This window comes from Excalfactoria chinensis, chromosome 1 (genome assembly GCF_039878825.1).
Source record: "Excalfactoria chinensis isolate bCotChi1 chromosome 1, bCotChi1.hap2, whole genome shotgun sequence".
Taxonomy (NCBI): Eukaryota; Metazoa; Chordata; class Aves; order Galliformes; family Phasianidae; genus Excalfactoria; species Excalfactoria chinensis.
The window spans coordinates 169,503,848-169,525,963 of record NC_092825.1 but is presented as its reverse complement, the minus strand read 5'-3'; positions in this window follow the sequence as shown (position 1 = coordinate 169,525,963).

Sequence of the window (22,116 nt, the reverse complement as noted above, 5' to 3'; positions counted from 1 at the left end):
AGCCACAATTTAAAGGCATGTGAATAATGCTGCTGTTCTCTCAAGTGAAATCTGGCATTTTAACTGCAGTCTAGATTATACTAATAATTCCATAAGTGGTCATGACCAAGTTATGGAGATCATCTTGAATGGCAGAAACTGAGCCAAGCAGATCACATTTTGCCTTGATATTTTGAAAGTCCTTGAAAGGAAGATATCACAGGGCAATAATAATGTTTTTGAGTTACCATAAGGAGAGACATTATCTAACGATGTAATCTCATAAAACCTGCACAGTAACTGCATTTAGAGTACTCAGCCAGAAGTTCTGTCTGTACTTCCAACCCTTTGAGCTTTCAGTGTAAGAACTCTATGTGTAACTGTCATGGTTTTATGATTTTTAGTTATTGGTATACCACATTGTAATACCATGTAGTGCACTGGGAGTTAAAGAGTTAATGCTCCACTCCTGGGTGACCATCCCAGAAGAGAAGAAGGACTACATACCCCAGAGGACTTTGCATTCAGAGAAGGGATAAAATTCCTGGGAAAGTTACAGGACCAAGCTCTCCTCCCTTCTGCTCCTCTTGACTGCACATCTTGCCTCAGAGTATGGCCTTCAGTTTTCAGACGGTCTCTCTCATTTTATTTGATTTCTTAGCTTTAATTCTAATTATATAGTATTATATTGTATTATAGTATGTTATCTTGCATTCTGATATCTTATTTTCTTTCTCCTCAGATCATTGTCACTGTTTTGTTTTAGGCCCGTTTCTCTATCCTTTTCCCTAATCCCCTTCTGGGGTGCAGATCTGTGGGTCCCTCCACTCCACTAGTCACAGGACTGGGCTAAATCAGTCCATTAACCATTGAGAGTAACTGAAATATGTATAATGAAGTCTTTCTACTCTGAATCAAAACAAAATGGAAATAGGAATGATTATGACTCCAGAGTAAGTTCATAAATCCAGATAGACAAGCATCATAGGACAGAAGGAGGTAACTCGTTTTTTTTTCTGTGTGTGTCCTTGATCCCAGGTTCTTTCCATCCCTCCTCCCATCAAAATATACTACTACTGCTGCTGCTACCACTACTAATAAGACTACTACTAATACTTCTACTACTACCAATAATAATAATAATAATAATAATAATAAATTATGAATTACTTTCCAAGCAAGGAGTTTAAAAGAAATGTATCTTGGAAAAAACAATCAGTTTGTTTTTCCTACAGAGGATCCTGCTTCTCTCCTGAATATAAAGAGAAGACTGATCATTGGAAGAAGGCTATCATACCCTGGCTTCCTTAAGCTCAACCTTGGCTTGTTTAAGCCCCTGTTAGACAGAATCCCTTGGGAACCTACCATCAGAAAAAGAGTGCCCAGGAAAGATGACTTTTTAAAAACAAATTTCTTACTGAGAGTTCAGGAGCAAATAAGAAAATGTGGCAGGAGACCTTAGTTAAGCATGAAGTTTCCTCCTGTAATAACACAAACAAACAAACAAACAAACAAACAAACAAACAAAACAACCAATAAAGAGAACCCTTGTGAAAGTCATAAAAATAGATCAGACTGCAAAAAAACAACATAGCAAACGATGATAGTGTCATGACTGAGGTATTAATTTAACATCTTTTTTTTCCCTAAGTCTTCACAGACGAGGCGTGTTCTCAGTTCTTGTCTGTACTGGCTCTTTTTGAGAAGTAGTAGGTGGTTAGCCAACAGCAGAGGAATAACAGATTAGAATTACTACTGAGTGAATATTCCTCTCGGTTTGGTGCCTGTGAGACCATACTTGAGGCAATGTGCTCAGTTTTGGGCTCTTCATCACAAGAACACAGATATACTGGAGTCTCGCAAAGATCACAAAGGTGATCAAAGTATTAGAGGTTATGTTAAAAGAGGTTGAAATAAATGGATTTGTTCCACTTAAAGAAGGCTCAAGACAGATTTATTGCTGTCTTCAACAGAGAAGGCCTCTCAACATGAAGGAGAGACAACCAAATCAGGTTATGATGAGAGAAATTCCAGTTAGGTACAAGGAAAAACAATCTCTGCAATGGATTTGGTTTAGCACTGTCACAGGTTTCCCCAGGATGCTCTGGATTTTCTGTCACTGGAGATAGTTAGAAGTTGACTGGACATGGCCCTGAGCACTGAGTTATTAAGGGGAAATAAAACTTGAGCAACCTCATTATCATCTATCTGTGATTAAAGGATTAGTTATGTGGATGGCAAGTGTGGTGGATATAAAATGTTTTGATTATAGTCTGAAAGCTGATTGTGTACCAAACAAGCAGACATTAAGCTGTGTTGAAAAAAAAAAAAAACAACTGGGCTACTGGACTGAATCAAAATACTTTTGGTAGTAGCCAATGGAACAACATCCAGATATTATTCATCAAAAAACAGTGTGGCCTAGAGACTGATGCTGGAACAAGCAATGTTCATTAACATCATGAGGAGCCTATGAGGTAAGACAGAATAAGCTAAGAATCATGCAAAACATACAAAACTAGAGGGAGTTTTCATATATTGAAAGGCAATGACTCCTCCATGGTTCAATAGGATGGAAAAACCAGGCAGTCTAGGTTAAGAAAAAATTATGCAGTCCAAAAGGTGAAATGAATAGTTCTGTGCCCAGAACATCTTCTACAAGCTTCAGCGGAGTCAAAGCATTGAATGCATTTGATATCTAGATTGGGAGAACAATATAGTTGTCTCCTACCAATGACTTTGTAATAGGAGCCTGTTGTGTTCTCTTCAGTAGAATTTTTCAGTGAGGTATTCTGAGGCACTTAATTCACTGAAAATTGCAGCATTTCTACATCAGAGGGGAATTTAACCAGGCTGAGAGGCCTCAGCCTGTCTGTGAAGTGAGTGTAGTACTTTCCTTGTAATACAGTCACCCAGAGTTGCAGTTATTAATGTCACAAACCTTTCTCTGAGTCAGAGACTGCCTTTTTCTTCATGTCTGTACAGCAGCTAGCAAAATTATATGACATATGACAGCTTGTTTGCATCTATGGGACACCACGGAAAATGTGTGCTATATATATACATTTTATACCTTGGTTATAATATCAAACTTGGTTATAATATCAAAAGCACTCTTTCTTCCTTCCTTTTGTGTGTGTGTGTGATTTATGAATTCAGAAATAAGAACAATCAGACATATATGATTCATTTTTAAATAAAACAGCTTTTAAAACATAAGAAATGCTGCGTACCAATAGGATGTTACCCTTTTTGCACTGCAATTTGCTCTTTTTGAATGTACTTTTGCACTGATTGAAGTTAATGATTGAATCTTCTGCTTTAATTACATGTGTCAGAAGTAATTTATCAACAGAGAAGTAATTAATCTGTGCTTTAATAAGCAATATCTCATATGATCTGTAAAAGAATTTTTAATCTGTTTTCCAGCCCTTGGAGATCCTGAAGATCTTTTAATGAGATTAAATGAAAGCAACGTTTTCCTAAGTTATTTGCTACAACTAGTTATTAGGTTTTACTCATTTAAAAAGTGTGATAGGGAATATATATATATATATATATATATAATTCAAGTATAGGTTTCATTCCTCAAAAAAAAAAAAAAAAAGAAAAAGAAAAAAAAAAAAAAGAAATATTTTAAACACTTGATAGCCCAGTTATTCACAGAACACTCAGTAGAATACTTTTACATGCAAATCTTCGAATGACATTAGTGCTATAGTCATCTTTGTACATGTAAATGAAATAAGAGAGAAATTTCTTACATTTGAGGAGACTATTACAAGCTATGGATTGGTGTAAGTCATTAATAGCATTAATGATATCATTGCATTGGAGATAACACTCGAAACCTTTAAAGAAGAGAAATGAGAAATACTCCTTCTGATGCACAACTCTGCAAGCCAGAAATTGATTTTCTTAGAATAGCAGAGTATTTACTTGCTTAAATATTTCAGCGTTGTGATCTCTGTGGATCTCAGTGGATCTCTGACAAGCTTGAGAGGTGAGCCCATGAAGTTCAAAAAGGCTGAGTGCAAGGTCCTATGCCTGGATCAGAGCAATCCCAAGCACAAACACAGTCTGAGAGAAGAGTGGACTGAAAACAGCTTTGAGAAGAGAAACCTGGAGGTGTTGGTTGATGAGAAGTTTGTAGAAGAAATGTTCTTGCAGCCTATGGAGCCAGCCATACACTGGGTAGCATCACATGAATTATGGCATATAGGTTCAGGCAGGTGATTCTCCCTCTCCATTCCTCTCATGATACTCCACCTGCGGTACTTCCTTCTGGGATCCCCAACATAAGAAAGACATGGATCTGTTTGAATGAGTCCAGAGGAGAGACATGAGGACAATCAGAGGGCTGGAGCATCATCCCTATGAAGATAAGCTGAGAGAGCTGGAGTACTTCAGTCTGGAGAAGAGAAAGCTCTGGGGAGACTTCATGGCAGCCTTCCAGTACCTAACCAGAGCCTATATGAAACGGAAAAATATATCAGGAAGAAATTCTTTACTGTGAATATGGTGAAGCACTGGGACAGGTGGCCCAGAGAAGCTGTGAATGCCCTAACCTTGGAAGTGTACAGATTGGACACAGTTTTGAGCAACTTGATCTAGAAAAAGGTGTCCTTGCCCATAGCAAGACTGTTGGGTAGTCTTGGCTAGACAATCTTTAAGGTCCATTTCAACCCAAATCATTAGATGATTTTATAATTATTTCCAGGTGATCAGATGACCTCAGTACAGAAAGGACATGGGGGTGCTGGAGCAGGTCCAAAGAAGGGCAACAAGGCTGGTGAAGGGCTTGGAGAATATGCCATATGAGGAGAGACTGAGGGAACTGGAGATGATTAGTCTGGGGAAGGGAATGCTGAGGGGAGACCTTACTGCTCTCTTCCAGTATCTGAAAGGTGCTTACAGAGAGAGCGAAGTTGGTCCCTTCTCACTTGTGACAGGTGACAGGATGAGGGAAAATGGTCTCAAGTTGCACCAGGGTAAGTTTTTGGTGTTTTTTTTACCTTCTCTGTTTTATGCATGTTAAGTTTTCGGACATATTTGATTGTTTACACTGCTATATGTATCCAGTTCTTCCAATGATATTTATATATCATGCCTTGTTTCTGTTCTACATCAGTTAATTACTTTGACATCATTCTGTATTCTTACTATTATTATATAATTGAATTATATAACTTTATGCAGTTAGCTTTTGGAACTGCTACCAAGATATACTTCCTGTTATCAATACCAAAACAGCTTCACCATCAACAAGAAAAGGTCTAGTAAATATCCTTCCTAATTTGATTTTTTTCTTCTTTCTGTCAGTGCATTTTGAGGTTGTAAGGTCAATAACCCAATGTGGTACTTCCAGCATCAAAGAAGCACAATATTTTCCAACAGCTGTACTTCAGTTAATGTGTTTTAATTTAATGTGCTTGGGTTTTTTGTTTGCTACAACTAACTTGCTAGAAAGCATGGTGCATTTCATTTAATGAAAGATGAGTGGGTGAATCTGCATTCTTTTTAAGATCTGAACTGGAACCTAAAACGAACAACTTGAAGAAATACCCCTTTTACTGAGGGCACTGGATGGGGCTTTGAGCAACCTAATCTAGTGGGAGGTGTCCCTGCCTATAGGAGGGAGGCTTGGAACTAGATGATCTTAAAGATCCTTTCAATCTCAAACTATTCTATGATTCCATTACTATAATTCTGTGATTCGATGAAACTTTTGATCCCATCACTCTTTCTAGTCCATACTGACTCTATGTCTGTACGTATCCTCATGCAAATAACAAAACATCCTTCGACTCTGAACTTCTCCACCTGTGCAGACACACTGAGAAGGTTGTATATCCCAATTCCTTTCCCCCTCACATTTCTATCAGGATGTTCCTTTTCTTGCTGCACAGCATTGCTGAAGTAGTGGCAGTAGTAGCTGCCCCTCCCATCTGAAGCACTGTGCAGATGTCAACACTGTCAAATTTCTGCTAAAGCTCTAGAGACTTCAGTGTCCTAAAAAAACCTTATGTAACCCTGAAAACAGCTGTGTTTCGACCAGGAGACTGGACCAGGCAACAGCTAGATGTACTATGCAACCTAGATTGTTCAATGATCTTACTAAAAACAATGTTCTTAGCAGCCTTCAGCATAGTTTCCATGATTACTGCACTCTTATTTTAGTCTCTCTTTTTTTTTTTTTTTTTTTTCCCAAGACCTTTCAACAGGTCTCTCATAAACGTATACGATATATTAACCCCAATTAGCTTTTAGTGAGCCTGGATTGGATGTAAGGGGAAAGTTCAGAACTCATTTACCATATAAAAAACTAGACCCAGAGATATGGCAGAAGAGTGTGGAAAGGACTGACATGGAGAATATTTTCTATGGAAGTTTATAGGATTTAATGCTATTCTTCTTTAGTTTAGCTAGAAATAAAATTTGATGTTTGCTGCCTGGAGAGGGGAATTATTTAGAAGCATGAAAAATGCTGGTGTTCATCATTGTGCCAGATGGCAGAAGTGCTGATCACATCTGAAACAAGAGCTGTCATTCACATTGTAAATGTTCTCATGTGACGGTAGAATCATTCAGTTGCTGATCACTCCACTGCACAGACATGAAGAGTTTCTTCTCGAAGTGCTCCAGTAAAGAAATCTACATGCACAATAAACTGCAAGGAACAGATTACCTGAGGAGGCTATGCAGGCTCCATGGCTGGAGGTATTCTAGCCCACTAGGGGAAGCCCTGAGCAAACAGGATTAACCTGAAGCTGATGCTACTGTGAGACAGAGGTTGGACTAGAGACATCCCAATGTCCTTTCTGGGTTTATTATCTGTAATCCCAAGACCCTTTCTTTTTTTTTTTTTTTTTTTTTTTTTTGCTAAAAAATTCTTTGTGCAGAACCATATGCATTTCTGCATTTGAAATCTGCTGCTCAAAAAAAATCCAAATAACTGAGTTCTGATAACAGAGCTTCTGTGAGTTTCATAGAGAAAAATACCTTGTATGCCTTGACTCTGATGTGTGTGAGTACCAGGTGATACAAAAATGTGATGAAAGGTAATGAAAACTGTTCCTCACCTTTTTGGTTTATTACTTCTTGAATACATTGACCCATGTTTCCTACCAGGACCAAATGCAAAACTCATTGTAGTCATTGAAAACATTTAGAAATATAGGTTGTTTTCTTATTCTTTGTGCTCTAGAGAGCCAGAAGACAAGCTTCTGCCCAGACAACTCTTCAAAGGCTATGAGAAGGAACAACTTGCCTTATATATCAAATTGTGTTGCACACTCATTTGGGCATGGAGTCTCCCTACTTAAGGCATGCAGGCAATCTTGTTGAGCTCATTCTTCCTCTAACCTTCCTTCCCTCCAGTGCCATTTAAATAGGACTTGCTGCTGGACCTTTCTGTTGGTGCCATCAAAAGATCTCTCTTCACTTCTCCACTGTAACACTACCAATTCACTTCTGTTTTTCAGACTTCTCCTCTAAAAGGCAAGGAGCACTTACCAGGAAGAACATGATAGAACCTGAAATATATTTAAAACTACACAAACATTCCTTTTACAAGCTATCCTCACCAATTTACAACCTATGACTTTTGTATCACGAGATGTCAAATTTTTGTTTTAGGTGAAGAAAGCTATTCTTCATAGTCAATCTTAGACATCATTAATTTGTTCCTGACTTTTAAACAGGTTAAGTTATCAGCTTTGTGTCTTTTTATGGTTCATTTTCCTTTTCAATGGAAATGCCCCTCATAGATAATTAAAAAAATATGTGTAATTCAACTGCCTTTCAATGTTTGCTGTTTCATTTTATTTATCTCTTCTTCTCTCCACCAGATTTTAATGGGAAAACGCCTTTAGGTTCTCCTTCTCACTGAAACTCTCTGGGATACCTGGATGAGAGGGATGTGTCCTTATTTAGACCACAGATTTGCTGGAGAAATAAAAGCTAGGCAGGGAAGATGGAAGAGTGCAGTGTGTTACCTGGAGACAAGAGAACACTGAAACAGAAAGAGAAGCAGAGGATAAGGTGGCCTGAGATCATGAGAGAAAGGAGAAAGGAGGAATAAATGAAGGTCAGTACCAATGAAGTACAGCCCAAAGGATGCTGTGGGACAACGGCAACTCATCTGACTGAGTGAAGTGGAAAGAAGGTAAAAATGAGCTGTTTGGATGTGGGAAGAAGGGAAGGAAAAAGGACAAGTGGAAAGATTTTACTTGTTGGAGGGGGGAAGCATTCAGAGCTGGCTGAGCAAGGTGACAGAACAGGGAACTGGGACCTGAAAAGGATGAGGGATTGGGAAATATCTGGAAGGAGAAAAGGCAAGGATGCATTAGTGAAGGGGCTACACAGCAAAACTGACTAACTTGAAAGAATCGTGGAACCAAAAAGAGCAGCATTCGGACATCCAGTGTTAGAGATATCAGAAGGGAGAACAGAACTGGTTGGCAAGGCAGCCACAAATACATGTTTAATTAATATAGACTGCAGTCCTATCCTTTCCACAGAATGAACATTTGGACATTATGGACCCTGCTGTTGTTTTTGCAGTGGTCTAACTTCTCTTTTATGCTAGTTAAATAAATTCAGAATTACATGTAGTTAATGAGAGAAAATAACTACTATAAAAATAGAAAGAAATTAAAGAAAGACAATCTGTTTTACCTGGACAATTTTCTTCATTTCAGAGCTGGTTGCTCTGGAAACTTTAAGATATATCTTTTCATCCTGAATTGAGAAATGAGCTGATCTATGAAACTACACTGTCAAGTAGTTCAAGCAGACAGTGAGAGTCCTCAGCAAACTGGACAAAAAGTGAACAGAGTACTGGACCTGTCTCAATATTAGGTTCATACCTGTCCTCCAGAGGCAGTTCTGCAGTACTTGTCTTATATCTTACTTAACACTTTTCCTCCTATGCAAGTTTTTCTGGTCAGAAAAGATTCTCTAGACAGTTTCTTGATGTGGCCCTATGTCAAATATCTTTCACAATCACAATGAGAATTCCCTGCACAATGCGAACAGCTGTTACTTCCATGCTTGAGAATACAGCAGAACATTAGTTCTACACTTTTATTTATGTGTGTTTATACATATTTCTAAGGAGCACCAAACAAAGCTGTGCTTCTTGTGCACACCTTCAATTGTTATGATGCTGGAAGACAAAATGATTCCTCATATAGTTCCAGTTTATCTATAAGAGTTACATCAAAGAAGATAGATTTTGTGCATCTTGTTTTCATAGTCATGGACACTAAAAGCCTACAAATTACAAAGCCATGAAATTTCATCCTATTTCTATTATATCCATTTAAATAATATTCAGAAACGGTGGACAAATAAGTAAGCATAGCTTTGTATGGCTGTCACACCATGCCTCAACATTCAGAGCAGAAGTAATTATATATGGATAGAAATAGTTATATAAACCTCTCTACTAGTAGGACTGAGACATTTGGAGTAGGGAGAAACAAAAGCAAAACAGTAACACCACAGTCTGGTCTTTAGATAGGGCAGATGCAGCTTGAATACATAAAAGTATTGTGATGCATAAGAAGTTAAAAGATGGGAATGTGTGTGTGTAGATATGTCTGGATTTCAGCTCAGACAGTGCTAATAACACACTGATGATTTTCTTATTGCTGAGTGATGTGAATGTGACCAGGGCTGGGCCAGGCCACTTGGCAGGGAAGGTTTGCCACCATGATGGCTCTGAGTCAGGGATCAGGACAGAAGGACAGAGGGGTCTGAATTAGAAAAGAGCTTATTCCATGCCATGTGACAGCATGCAGAAGGCCATAAAGCAGTGAGGAGTTGACCAGGGAACAGCCGCTTCTCAGGCAATGACATATGTTGATTGGCAGGTGATGAGTAATTACATTTGCACTGTAGATATATGTATGTATACCTATACATACATATGTATATAGTTATAGATAGATAGATACATATAATCACACTGTTTTGTTTTTTTTCCTTTTTCCTATTCTGTCTTAATAAACAAATTTTATCTCAACCAGTTCATTCTAGTTTGTTTCCTGTTCTCTTCTGCATCCCACTGTGGGAAGGGAGTGAGATAACAGCCATGTGGTGCTGAACTTCTGCTGGAACATAGAATCACAGAATCACAGAATGGCATGTGTTGGAAGGAACCTTAAAAACTACCCAGTTTCCTGGGCTGATTGGCTCCCACCAGCTGAGGCTGCCCAGAGTACCATTCAGTCTGGCCTTGAGTACCTCGAGGGATGGGGCACCAACAGTCCTCTGGTCAGCCTACACCAGTGCAATACCACCCTCTAGGTAAAGAATTTTCTCCTAATATCTAACCTACATCTCCTTTTTTTTTTGTTTAAAACAGTTACTTCCCATTCCGCCAATTTGTTCATGTAAAAAAACTGATCTCCCTCCTTGTTTATGAGGTCCTTTTAGGTATTGAAATGCCACAATGAAGTCTTCCCATCCAAACAAGATCAATCCCTTCAGCCTTTTTAAGGAGAGGTGCTCCAGCACTCTGATCATCTCTGTGGCCCTCCTCTGCACCTGCTCCAACATCTCTACATCTTTCTTTTTCTGGGGATTCCAGGCCTGGACATAGTATTCCAGGTAGGGCCTCACTGTGTGCGTATTTATAGCTGCAACTATCAGTTTATCTAGATCTTGCAATGTGCAGTTTACGTGCTCCAATTATGTGCCAAGGAAGAATTGTTTTTCTGTCACACTGTCAGTCACAAGGCTTGGCAATTAGCTACCCATTTCTAGTTTCTCAGACACATTGACAGACTCTGCTCTGTGACTGTAATCCACTTGTCCATGACTATTTAATTTCCTTAACAATTTCTTTAAAAGGAAATTGATCTTTCTTTCCTGTGTTCCAATAAAGTGTTCATTTTCAAAACTTTGAGTGTCTGCTCCAGACTTCTGGCAAAATAAAGTCACAGAGCTCTCCCTGGAATATCTTCTCTTCTAGAACTCATCCTGACTGGTCTCCATCTCAGTAAGATCAATGAGTTTTCCAGCCTTGTCTTTAACATATTTTATGATTGGATATCAAAAAGGCTAAAGGGCCTTTAGTTAGATATGAAAAAAACACATCTGATTTTGTATTTTTACTGTATTCTAAGGAAGAATAATGCAGACATTTTACTTCTCTGCAGGAAGAGTCTACAGATCATATCATGATGATATTGACATAAATTTATTGTTTAACACCTGAGGACAAGATACAGTACCCACTACATAAAGTGAGTAGGAACTCTGTCTGCTCTCAGTCTGCTCAGGATATGTCAATAGTAATATGCAATTTACTGTAGAACTGGGAAGGAGTGGGTAAATGTTGCCTGTCCAGCAACTGATTATATCTGAAGAAGTCAGAGACCTCACATCTTGTCAGATCCAAGCTGTCTAGTAGATGTTTCCAGACCTTGAAAAAAGCAATACTAAAGACTTGTTTTCTGTTTTACAAAAGACTGAGTTCTGATTTACATTTGGCAACATGGTGAAAGGCTGATTTCTACAGCAAACATTCAAGCAATTGCGTTCCAGTGAGATTCAGAAAAATGTATCTCTGAAACTCAAAGCCATTTGGTCTTCAGAAACATATGAAGACACCCCCGTCCTCCTAATGACACTCAGACTGTCACTGATTTTGAATGATAATTTAATCAAAAATTAAGAAATGCCATGCTGAAAGTAAAATAAGAATAAAAATAATTAATTTTGTCATTTCTGTATCTGGATTAATCACTGAAATAATTATTTAAAATTTTCAAGAGTTCTTAATAAGACAAAATCTACTTCAGATATTTTAAAATACATCCTTAGCACTACCACAGTTCAGCCAGGTCTGCAAAACTTTTTTATTCACTTCTGCACAAACAGAGGTATGGATAGTTGTGTGGTCTCTCAATTCCCATTTTGGTCCAGCAGACAAGTGAGATCTACTCAGTTCACTTCTATTCTCAGACATTACTAGTATGGCATGATCTTGTAAAAATCACTAATTTAAAGATCTTCCTCACATCAGGAGGGTAGGACTGTGAACACACACCTGTATCTTCTCTGCCCAGATTACTTCCCAAGGACTTCCTTTGTTATGCCATGTTGCTGGGCAACATACATAGAATCATAGAATTACTCAGGTTGGAAAAGACCTCAAAGATCATCAAGTTCAACTGCAGCCTAACCGTAGTACCCTAACTCTAACAACCCTCTGCTAAATCATATCCCTGAGCACCACATCCAAATGGCTCTTAAACACATCCAGGGATGGTGACTCAACCACCTCCCTGGGGAGCCTATTCCAGTGTTTAACTAACCTTTCTGTAAAGAAGTGCTTCCTAAAGTCCAACCTAAACTTACCTAGATGCAACATGAGGCCATTTCCCCTCGTCCTGTCATCTGGCATTAGTGAGAAGAGATTTGCCCCGCTCTCACTGTAAGCACCTTTCAGATACTGGAAGAGAACAATAAGGTCTCCCCTCAGCCTTCTTTTCCCCAGACTAAACAGCCCCAGCTCCCTCAGCCTCTCCCCATAGGTCTGATTTTCCAAGCCCTTCACAAGTCTCATTGCCCTTCTCTGGACCTGCTCCATGTCCTTTTTGTACTGAGGTGCCCAAAACTGAACACAGTACTCAAGGTGAGGCCTCACCAATGCTGAGTACAGGGGCAGGATGACTTCCCTGGTTCTGCTCACCACAGCATTCCTGATACAAGTCAGGATGCCATTGGCCTTCTTGGTCACCTGGGTACACTGCTGGCTCATATTCAGCCAACTGTCCGTCAGAATGCAATCAACACACAATCAACAGAACAGTTCTTACATCCATTTTACACTTTATTTTCTCCTCAGCACAAGTCAGAACTGGAAAAATGGTAGGACTAGGAATGGCTGTGTCCATTGACCATTTAACATAATTTATGGCATGGAAATACTGAAAATTATTTTTAGCCTGTTCAATATCCAGGCATCTATTTGACTTAAAAGGCCTAGTGGGAAATAACAATCATTAAACTGCTTTTAACATTTGTTCTCAAGGTAATCTAAAAACTAATTGATAGGCTTCATTTGAATGATTTTCAGAACACCTACCTCAAGGGCCCAGGCATAATCTTTCAGAAATTGAATATTTCTGTCCCTGTATCTGACTCAGAAATTCAGTGAGCCTGTTAGAACTGTCAGACAGGGAGCCTGGTTTCTCAGTTCAAGGGGAAGACACTTTAATCTCTGGCATCATCCAAAAATTCACTTGGAAATTGCCAGCAGGAGGAATTACTTCTGCATGTAAAGATTTACTGCTCTGACAACAAAAAGTGGGCAAATTTGAACTCTAAGGAAAACTATGGTGATAGATATTTAAAAGTGATAGGATATCATTATAGCACCATTTTTTTGCAAAACATTGCATCAGCACACAAGGCCAGAGATTACTGTCCTTCATCCTCTTCCTGACTGTGGAATGCCTCCTTGAGTTACTGGAGAGAAGGAAGAAGGATGACAGAATTTGGCTTGGTTCCTTTCCACTGACAGCTCGCCAGACAGACACTAGGACATCCAGACATTGAAGCCATCTGTGTGTTGTAAATCTATATATGACTAGTGTCCACATACCACTCTTGTATTGAGGATATCTGGCATATCTCTCTAGTGCTCTTTTATAGAGCATGGAATAGCATGTGACCCGTACTCACTTACACCTTGTCACACAGAGAAATCGTTAGAAAATTGCATGCCCCTTCCTGTGTCTGCCACTCATTCCAGATAGACTTCTACAACATCTTTCAAAATATGAACACCAGAACAGAACACAGTATTTCCTCTGCTAAGCATACCATGACATGTAGATACATGCATTGTATGCAAGCACAGCTGAATGCAGTCAATATGTAAACACAGTCACCCACAAAAACAGACTGTTTCTCTTCTCTGGACATGCTCCAGGGCTTGAATGTCTTTCTTGTAGTGAGAGACCCAAAACTGAACACAGTACTCAAGGTGCGGCCTCACCAGTGCTCAGTACAGAGGGATGATCACTTCCCTGCTCCTGCTGGCAGCACTATTGCTGGTACAAGCCAGGATGCCATTGGCCTTGGCTACCTGAGCACACTGATGATTCACATTCAGCTGAGTGTCAACGAACACCTGCAGGTCCATTTCTTCCACACAGTCTTCCAACCACTCTGCCCCAAATCTGTGGCATTGCCTGGAGTTGCTTTGGCCAAAGTGCAAGACACAACACTTGTCCTGTTGAATGTCAACCCACTGGCCTCAACCAACTGATCCAACCTGTCCAGATCATTCCATAGGGCCTTCCTCCCCCCAGGCAGATCAATACTTCCTGCCAGCTTGCTGTCATCTGTAGACTTACTGTGAGTGTTCACTCCCCATGTTCAGGTCACCAGTAAAGATATTAAACAGAATGGGCCCCTGTATTGACTCCTGGGGAGAGCCACTCATGACCAGTCACCAACTGGATTCAGTTCCATTCCCATCACCGTTTATTTGCCTGGAAAATAAAACAGATATAAAAAGAGCAAAATAACATTACTTAATAGATCAAATTCTCAGCTACAAAACTCTACTATTAAAGAGTCACCATCATTAGCTATGTATTTTCACCAGCTATGAACAGCCTGCATGCTGCACCAGTCAAAATCTCCACCAGCTGATTTGCTGTGATGCCATTATTGCTAGGAAAATTGCCCCCAAAATCCATCCTTCACTGGCCCAAACAGGTGGAAGTCAGAAGGCACCAAATCTGGACTATACAGTGGGTGTGGTAAGACAATCCAGCCAAGATTGGTAATGTGTTCCACAGTCTTCAGACTTGTAGGGGAGGCTGGCAGTATTGGGTTGCAGGAGAGAGGTTGTCTTTACCTCTGCCCTGGTTCTGGAAGTTCAAGCCTTCAGCTTGCCATGATGTCAAGAGCTGATGGTTTGTCCCAGGAAATCCAGATTTCCTCTTTCACTGCACATCACTTTAGTGCTGAGGTCTGTGGCTTGAACTTTTTATTCAGTGAAAAGTTAATATTGCCTCTTCATGGACTACCATTTTGACTATGGATTGTAGTGTCTAGGTCACATCCTATCAACAGTAATGTGATCAGGGAAATCATCACCTTCAGCCTCCTACTAATTCAATAGGTCCTGTTCTTTCTGATCCATTGCAAGCATTCAAAGGACCCACCTGGCACAAACTTTGCAATATTCCAATACTACCAAGCTGATATTCAGCTCTGTACATACCTGCCTAGTTGTAATCTGCCAATCTGTGCAGATGAGCTGATCCAGAAGCTATTCTCTTCTTAGAGTGACAGCTGTGCATGGCCATCCAGAACATAGCCTGCATTTCATGTCACTGTCAGCACAGCTGAAATGTACCACCCACCACCTCACCGTGCTCACATCACTGTTTGGTCTTCATAAGCATTCAGCAAGCTTCGAGGATTGTCAGTGGTTGTCATTTTTTTCACACTGAGGAATTCAGTGACACACCTTTGCTTCACAGGCACTTCCATTTCAGATGTCATTTTGTCAGACTGCCCCTGTGCTGCCATCTGTCACATGGCAACAAAATGTAACTGAATATGGTAGAAAGGTTCAGCCTCTACTGTCATACTGCCAGCATCTGCCTCTGGCCTCATGGGCCTACATAATTAAATAGAGGACATTACCTCTAGATCATCTTTGTACATTGTAATGACTGTGTTTCTATTTCCATTTTTCCCTTTTGTTTTTAGTAAATAGATTTTATCTCAACCCATGAGTTGTGTTTTGTTTCCAGTTCTCTCCCTCATTCCACTACGGATGGAGTGAGCAAGTGACTGGTGCTCAGCTGCCTGCCAGTTTAAACATCATAATAGCTTGACCTCCTATTTATTGGGATGGACTAGTCTTGAACTTGGAGCAAATGGTCATTAAAAGTCATTTGTTTCACTGTCCTAGATTTTCTTGAAAATTGTCTCCTCCCCAGGGCCATATCCTATGGGATTCTTCCAAGCAGATCACCAAAATGGCAAAGTCCACTCTCTTTAAGTCCACGATTGTGACCCCACTATTTGTTTTGTTCCCTCCTCTCAGGACCTTAATCCCTATCACCTGTGGTCCTAGAGGCAGACTTGCCCCTGATCTTCATATACAGAACCAATTCTTCCTTTTATATAAGTATGAAAATCAGTACAGTGACTCATATTGATGGGTCCTCAGTCGCCAACATTAAGAATTTGCTATCAGGGCCCACCAGAAGCCTCCTGCATTTCATATTCCCAGCTGTGTTTCCCTTCCAGGAAATCTACATAGGTTGAGAGTTCTTAACACTTTGTATCCAGTTCTTGACATTCTTTAACTATGTAGCTTTTCTAAAAGTGTTGAGTTATGTAAAACATCAGTAAGATTTCTATGACTAAATATGAAATTGCATGCACACATAAAAGTTAACAGTTTGTTCAAGAAGAAAGTTTCTGTGGCACTATGCTTTCTTACATGTCATATACACCCCATTATTAGGACTTAGTTTACTGAAAACACTATCAAATATATATATGTATATTTCATAACTTCCACTTTGGCAGTAGTTCAAGCCAGCAAAAGAATCAGGGTGTATTTCATACTAATGACTGTGGATATGAAAGAAATAAAATTGCCTATGTCAGATGATCACAATGGGTTAAATACCTTCCCACAGGAGATAGCTCAGCTTCAACTGAATTAGAATCAGAAGCCCTTGTATGAAAATGCATTATGCAGCAGGGATTGTACTAAATTAACTTTATCTGCTTAACTCTTAGGTATATATACAACCACAGAATAAAAATAGTCCATTTGAAATGGTAACTTTACAGGAACAACAGATATGAGTGTGGCTAAAAGGATGGGAAAGCAAAAACTATGCATATCATTGATGTTAACTCAGAAAAGCCAGACACTGATCAACTGATACAGCAGAAAAGGGCATATTCTTCCTATGTTTTCCCTGCTTTTCCCTGGCTCCCCTTCTTTCTCTCGATCAAACACTAGACTGCAAACACAAGAAGCACTATTTCTGATGCAAATATTCAGAAGTATAACATGTATTCACAGAGTCAGTAGTTACGGCTCCCTGGCAACCACAGGAATATAAGGGACATGCTTATGAACTTCTGACAGTTCCCAGGTTGGGAGTAGCCCACTGAGCAGATGAAATGTGCATAACTTCCTTTTACCTGGCAAATATTCCCCATCAGGAACTGACCATCTCAGTAACTTTTCTTCACCATAAGCATTTACAGACTTCTTTCTGCTTATTATTTTTTTGCTTGGGCAGCTTATTCATATTCAGCTTATTCATATTCAGCTTTCTTTCAACTGATTTATTACAGCTTTTGAGCTTCTCTCAAGACCTCTTCAAGCCTCGAGTTTGCATTGGCTTATAAAATTGAAAATATATTCTCTGTTGTCCTGAAGAATGTTATTCTGACTAGAAGAGTGCACTGGCTATTGCTGAACAGTATTACCCTTGAAAAGAAGACCAAATGAGGAATGACTGCTTTCTCTGACTTATTTCACAGTCACAGTTGCCATGTGCAACTGATCATTTTAGACACTATATGCATTTTACTGCCTCAACAGAAATGCCTTAAAGAGATCTGATTGTCCAAGAATGGTTATTAATTCATCTGCTGAAAATTAAAAACCTGTAAATTTCCCAGAGTAAGAAACTTCAAGAAAGAGCTGCTTGGAATCACCATCTACCTGTGGAAATGTCTATAGCAGCATTGCTGTTTGGACCAGGAGTGTACTCTGGAAGAAGATACCAATTTACTGTGCTTTGGTTTGTCTCACGAAATGGTCTTGGAGCATAGAAATGTGTTCTTCCAGCTGAATCTTAGCAGGAGATGAGCTTGCCTTATTGTTTCATCCATCAGTGGGCTCAGAACACACAGGGTTAGACCTGAGCTAGCTGGTCCAAGTGAAACTTCTGGCAAATAGTGAAGACTCTAAGTTCTCCAATCTATTTGCTTCTCCAAATGGTACCTGGAACCATTACAAGCTCAGAGAAGTACTTTTTTTTTTTTTTTTTTTTTTTTTTTTTTTTTTTTTTTTTTTACTTTCTTTTTTTCCAGGTGGGAAGGGGGAGAAAACTAAACTAAGTGGACAAACTTGCTCCCAAAAAACTCACCCAAGTTTTGCCTTTAGGTGCTTTCAGACACAGTTATTCAATGGCTAACCTACAAAATAACCTGAAGCATTTCCCAGTTCCCAGCTATGACCATAAGCGTTGATGACATCCTGCTTTTGTGTAACTGTGGTACATAGCTATGCCCTACTAGACAGAGAGATATTGATGGGGCATTCATGCATCACCCCCTTCTTGTGAGCAGGCACACCAGAACTGCAGGATACACACAGTTCAGGCACAGTCTTTGAGGACATGCATACATTTCCCATTGACACCAGCATATTAACATTTCACCACAGCTAGCTTGATGGGGTACCCAAGTGTGTATGTGCTGTCAGCAGCGATTAACCATGTTTCATGTGTAGGTACTTGGCATGCTGCTAAATGTCAGCAGCAGCTCCACGTCAGCCTACTGCAGAGATTCAAATACTGCTGCTGTTACTGGTGCAGCTCAGATGTCAGTGAGAACAGAGAACAACCCCTGAATGTATAATATCTCTAAGTAATTTGTGAGAGTTCTCGCAGTATGACTGCCCAATGCAATCTAGCTGCCACTAGCTACACATCTAGCTGTAAGATACGTCACTCCTCTGCAGACAGGGCTGACCTGCTGCAGACCTTGCCTGGGTAATTGTCCTTTTCTCTGCAGAGGTTTATGCCCCTCTTTGGACATTCCTGTGTCAGCCTTTGATGTCAGCAAAACCAATGGTTGTTATACTGTCAACTGTAAGGTCAACATTCAGAAGTAGTGTAAATTATACTGTTGTAAATCAGTTCTAGTGAGTGTCAGATGTGTGTTTTAAGAAATTGCATGTTAGAGAAGCAAAGTGGCAGGCTTAAAGCAAGGGAAACAAACAGAAAAGATAAACTAAGGACTTATATCCAAAGGAAGGACACAGTACTAATCCTTAAGTATAGACTCAGATACATAGTTGGAGTATTACATGTCTCCTGTGCAGCTGTTTGATCACTAACAAAGAAATGGGTGGTCATTATTAACCTGGACCTTTTCCCCATTCACATTTCTCATAATCTCCCTCAAGGACAAGTATCTAACTACCAATTACTGATTTTCTTATTTGTAATTTCCTTCTCCTTATTAAACTCCTTGTTAATAATTTCATTTTAATAACTCTAATGTTGGTTCCTCTTATTCACAAGAATAATTTCTTATTTTATTCTTAGAAAATATATACTTAACTGTCTTTTACCTGATTCTGATACAGCATTTTCTTACATGAAAGAGAAAAATCAAAAGACATTTTCCCCAAAGCATATCAAAACAGGAGTAGATAATAGTGGCACCTTTCCTTTGAAGCATTTTTACTAAAGCTGATTTCTCACCCCATTTCTCAGTAGTATCAGGATAACTGAGATGTGAGAGCTATCTGTACATATCTTTCTCAGTGTGTAGATAATTAAAAATGTGCAAGAGGGAAAAGCAGAGGGAGCTCTGAACGTCACATTAGACTAAACAGTCGTATCTAAACCTGCATCACAGCATTGCCTTTGTTCCTTAAATCTTCCATGTGAGAGCGTTCTCTTGAGCAGATTAATTAACATTTCAGAGCCACATGTGTGCATATGTTTTAGCTCCCCACAGCACAGTTAGCTTAGCCTGGTACCCTAGACTATTTGTTTTCTCCAGTGTACTTCTGTCAATTTCTGGTTAGAAGACAGAGAAATCCCAGCAAAAACTGCCTCTGAAGCAGTATTTTACAGAATTTATAGTTTTACACAGTGAATGTTCTTTGTGAAGGCATTTTACGTGCATGGCAGAGCTCTGTCTATGGGCTTAATTTCCTGTGCTTTATCAGGCAATGCTTTCTTTCTCTCTTGAATGTAAATAGGAAAGGTTGACACTACACAGGTTTAATCTCTTTAATCAAGTAAAAATGGTAGACATAAATCTTGCTTGAATGTTATTATATCTGTTACTTAAATTCTATTATGCGTACTTAATTATTGTTAATTGAAATGTTTAACTAAGATAGATGTGCATGATCATGCTTAGCTGCTTTCTTAATGTTTATAAGCGTTTTTCCTGCGGATTTTCTGTCTTCAGACAGCAGCAGTGTGCAGGGAATTTCAATTGGAAGATTTCCTTGCTGATCTCATTTGTATTGACAAGCATAAGTGTGCCTCATGCCTTATATGTGTACAGCATTTATCTTGGACTGTTCTCTGACCTTATCAAGCATCATGACAAGTATCACTTTTTGCTATTGTACAAATTCATGTCTGAGAAGGTGGGTTTCATAATATACCTACAGTGATTCTCATATAACTCATGTCATGGCTATACTTCCAAACTTAGAAAAAATAAAGAAAAAATAATAATAATTAGAAAAAAACAGACATTTTGTGTTCTATAGCCAGGCTGTATGGCCAATATTGGCTTCCTTAAAGCTCACTGAAGTTGAAATTATTCTTTCAGTTTGCCTCTGAAAGTTTCAAAGAAAGCTTTGGACATCTGACTTGATTTCATGTCTTTGCTGAAAAGCCATTTGATAGATTACTTTAATGTTTTAACCACAAACCATGAAGCAGAAAGTGATACACTTTTGGGTATTTTTAAAATCTTTGAATTTCCATAGTAGGTATTGAAACTCACAATATTTTGGTTATAAGCAACTTCCACTACAGACACAAGCGGAGATACAACAGAGGGGTTCAGCAGAACTTCAGTCTGGGTATCACTTCATCAGAGAATAGCAGAGCTTGGGGAAACTTTGGGGTTGTGTTTGGTGTTGTGTCACCTCTGTTTTGTATTCTAATCAATTGGTCAATTCAAAAGGACACTGTTTTCCTGCCAGAAGGTGCTGAGTGTTATACTAAAATAAACCAGAGTGGGGAGAAATTGCTCTAAAATTTCTCCTAAATTTGCTAAGGAAATCATCTGCCTCCTGTCATGTAGGTTCAGGGTAGATATACAACTCAGGTTCATCTGCCAGTTATCTGTATGAGGAGCTTTTCACTGTCAAAGGAAGAATTGGAGAGAAGGAAGAAAGGGCTTACTTACTACCTGAAGACTTAAAACTTAATTGTTTCTGGGTGAGTTCAAAGTCTAATTGGTTGTGAAAATCACAGGAATATATCATAGGATTAAGCACCTGTTGTCTGACACATGCTTCTAGATGCAGTTCAATCCAAAAATAATTGTCATGAGGAAGTCTGAAAGGTTTTTCTTTTCGTCTCTACTAAGAAGAGATTGTCAGTTCAAAACACAGTAAGTATTGCTTTGGAGCTTTGGAGTTTCACCTTTTGGAAATTCTGCCTCAGTTTTCACAACTGGAGATGATAATGGAGTCAGATATCTGCAGTGAACTCACAAAGCATTATGGATTTGCTATGCATCAGCTTCTATAACCCCATCAGCTTTGCTCCAATAGTAGAGCATGGAAGAAAGTCTTCGAATGAACATCAAGTCTTTAAAAGAACCAGATCCTCTGGAAAACACTTACATGGGGCAGAAAAGAAAGAAAGAAAAAATAAAGCAGGCTTTTAGGAACTCACCAGAAAAGCTAAAGGTTGGAAAAGACAGATTTGTTTTCAGATAGGACTAACTATACATAAAAAATAGAGTCTATGGACTGTTCGTTAAAAAAAAACAAAACAAACAAACAACAAAAAAAAACCAAAACAAACAAACAAACAAACAAACAAAAAAACTCTTCTGGACCTCTGGCCTTGACACCAAGGATCCCAAATGTAGTGGGAGGAAATTTCACCTGAAATGAGGCAGAAATATTTGGTAATAACTGTCTTGACTCCAAGTACAGCTCGGGTTGCACTCTTACAAAAACATACAATCCCATTCATTAATTATCACGGACTGATCCTTCAGCCCTCACCATATTCACCAGTGTAAGGAAATAATCATCTTTTACTGACCTGTTTTGTACATTCATTACAGTGTGACACAGGGGGAGAGAATGATTCATATGATTACTTTATCGTATGAAAAACA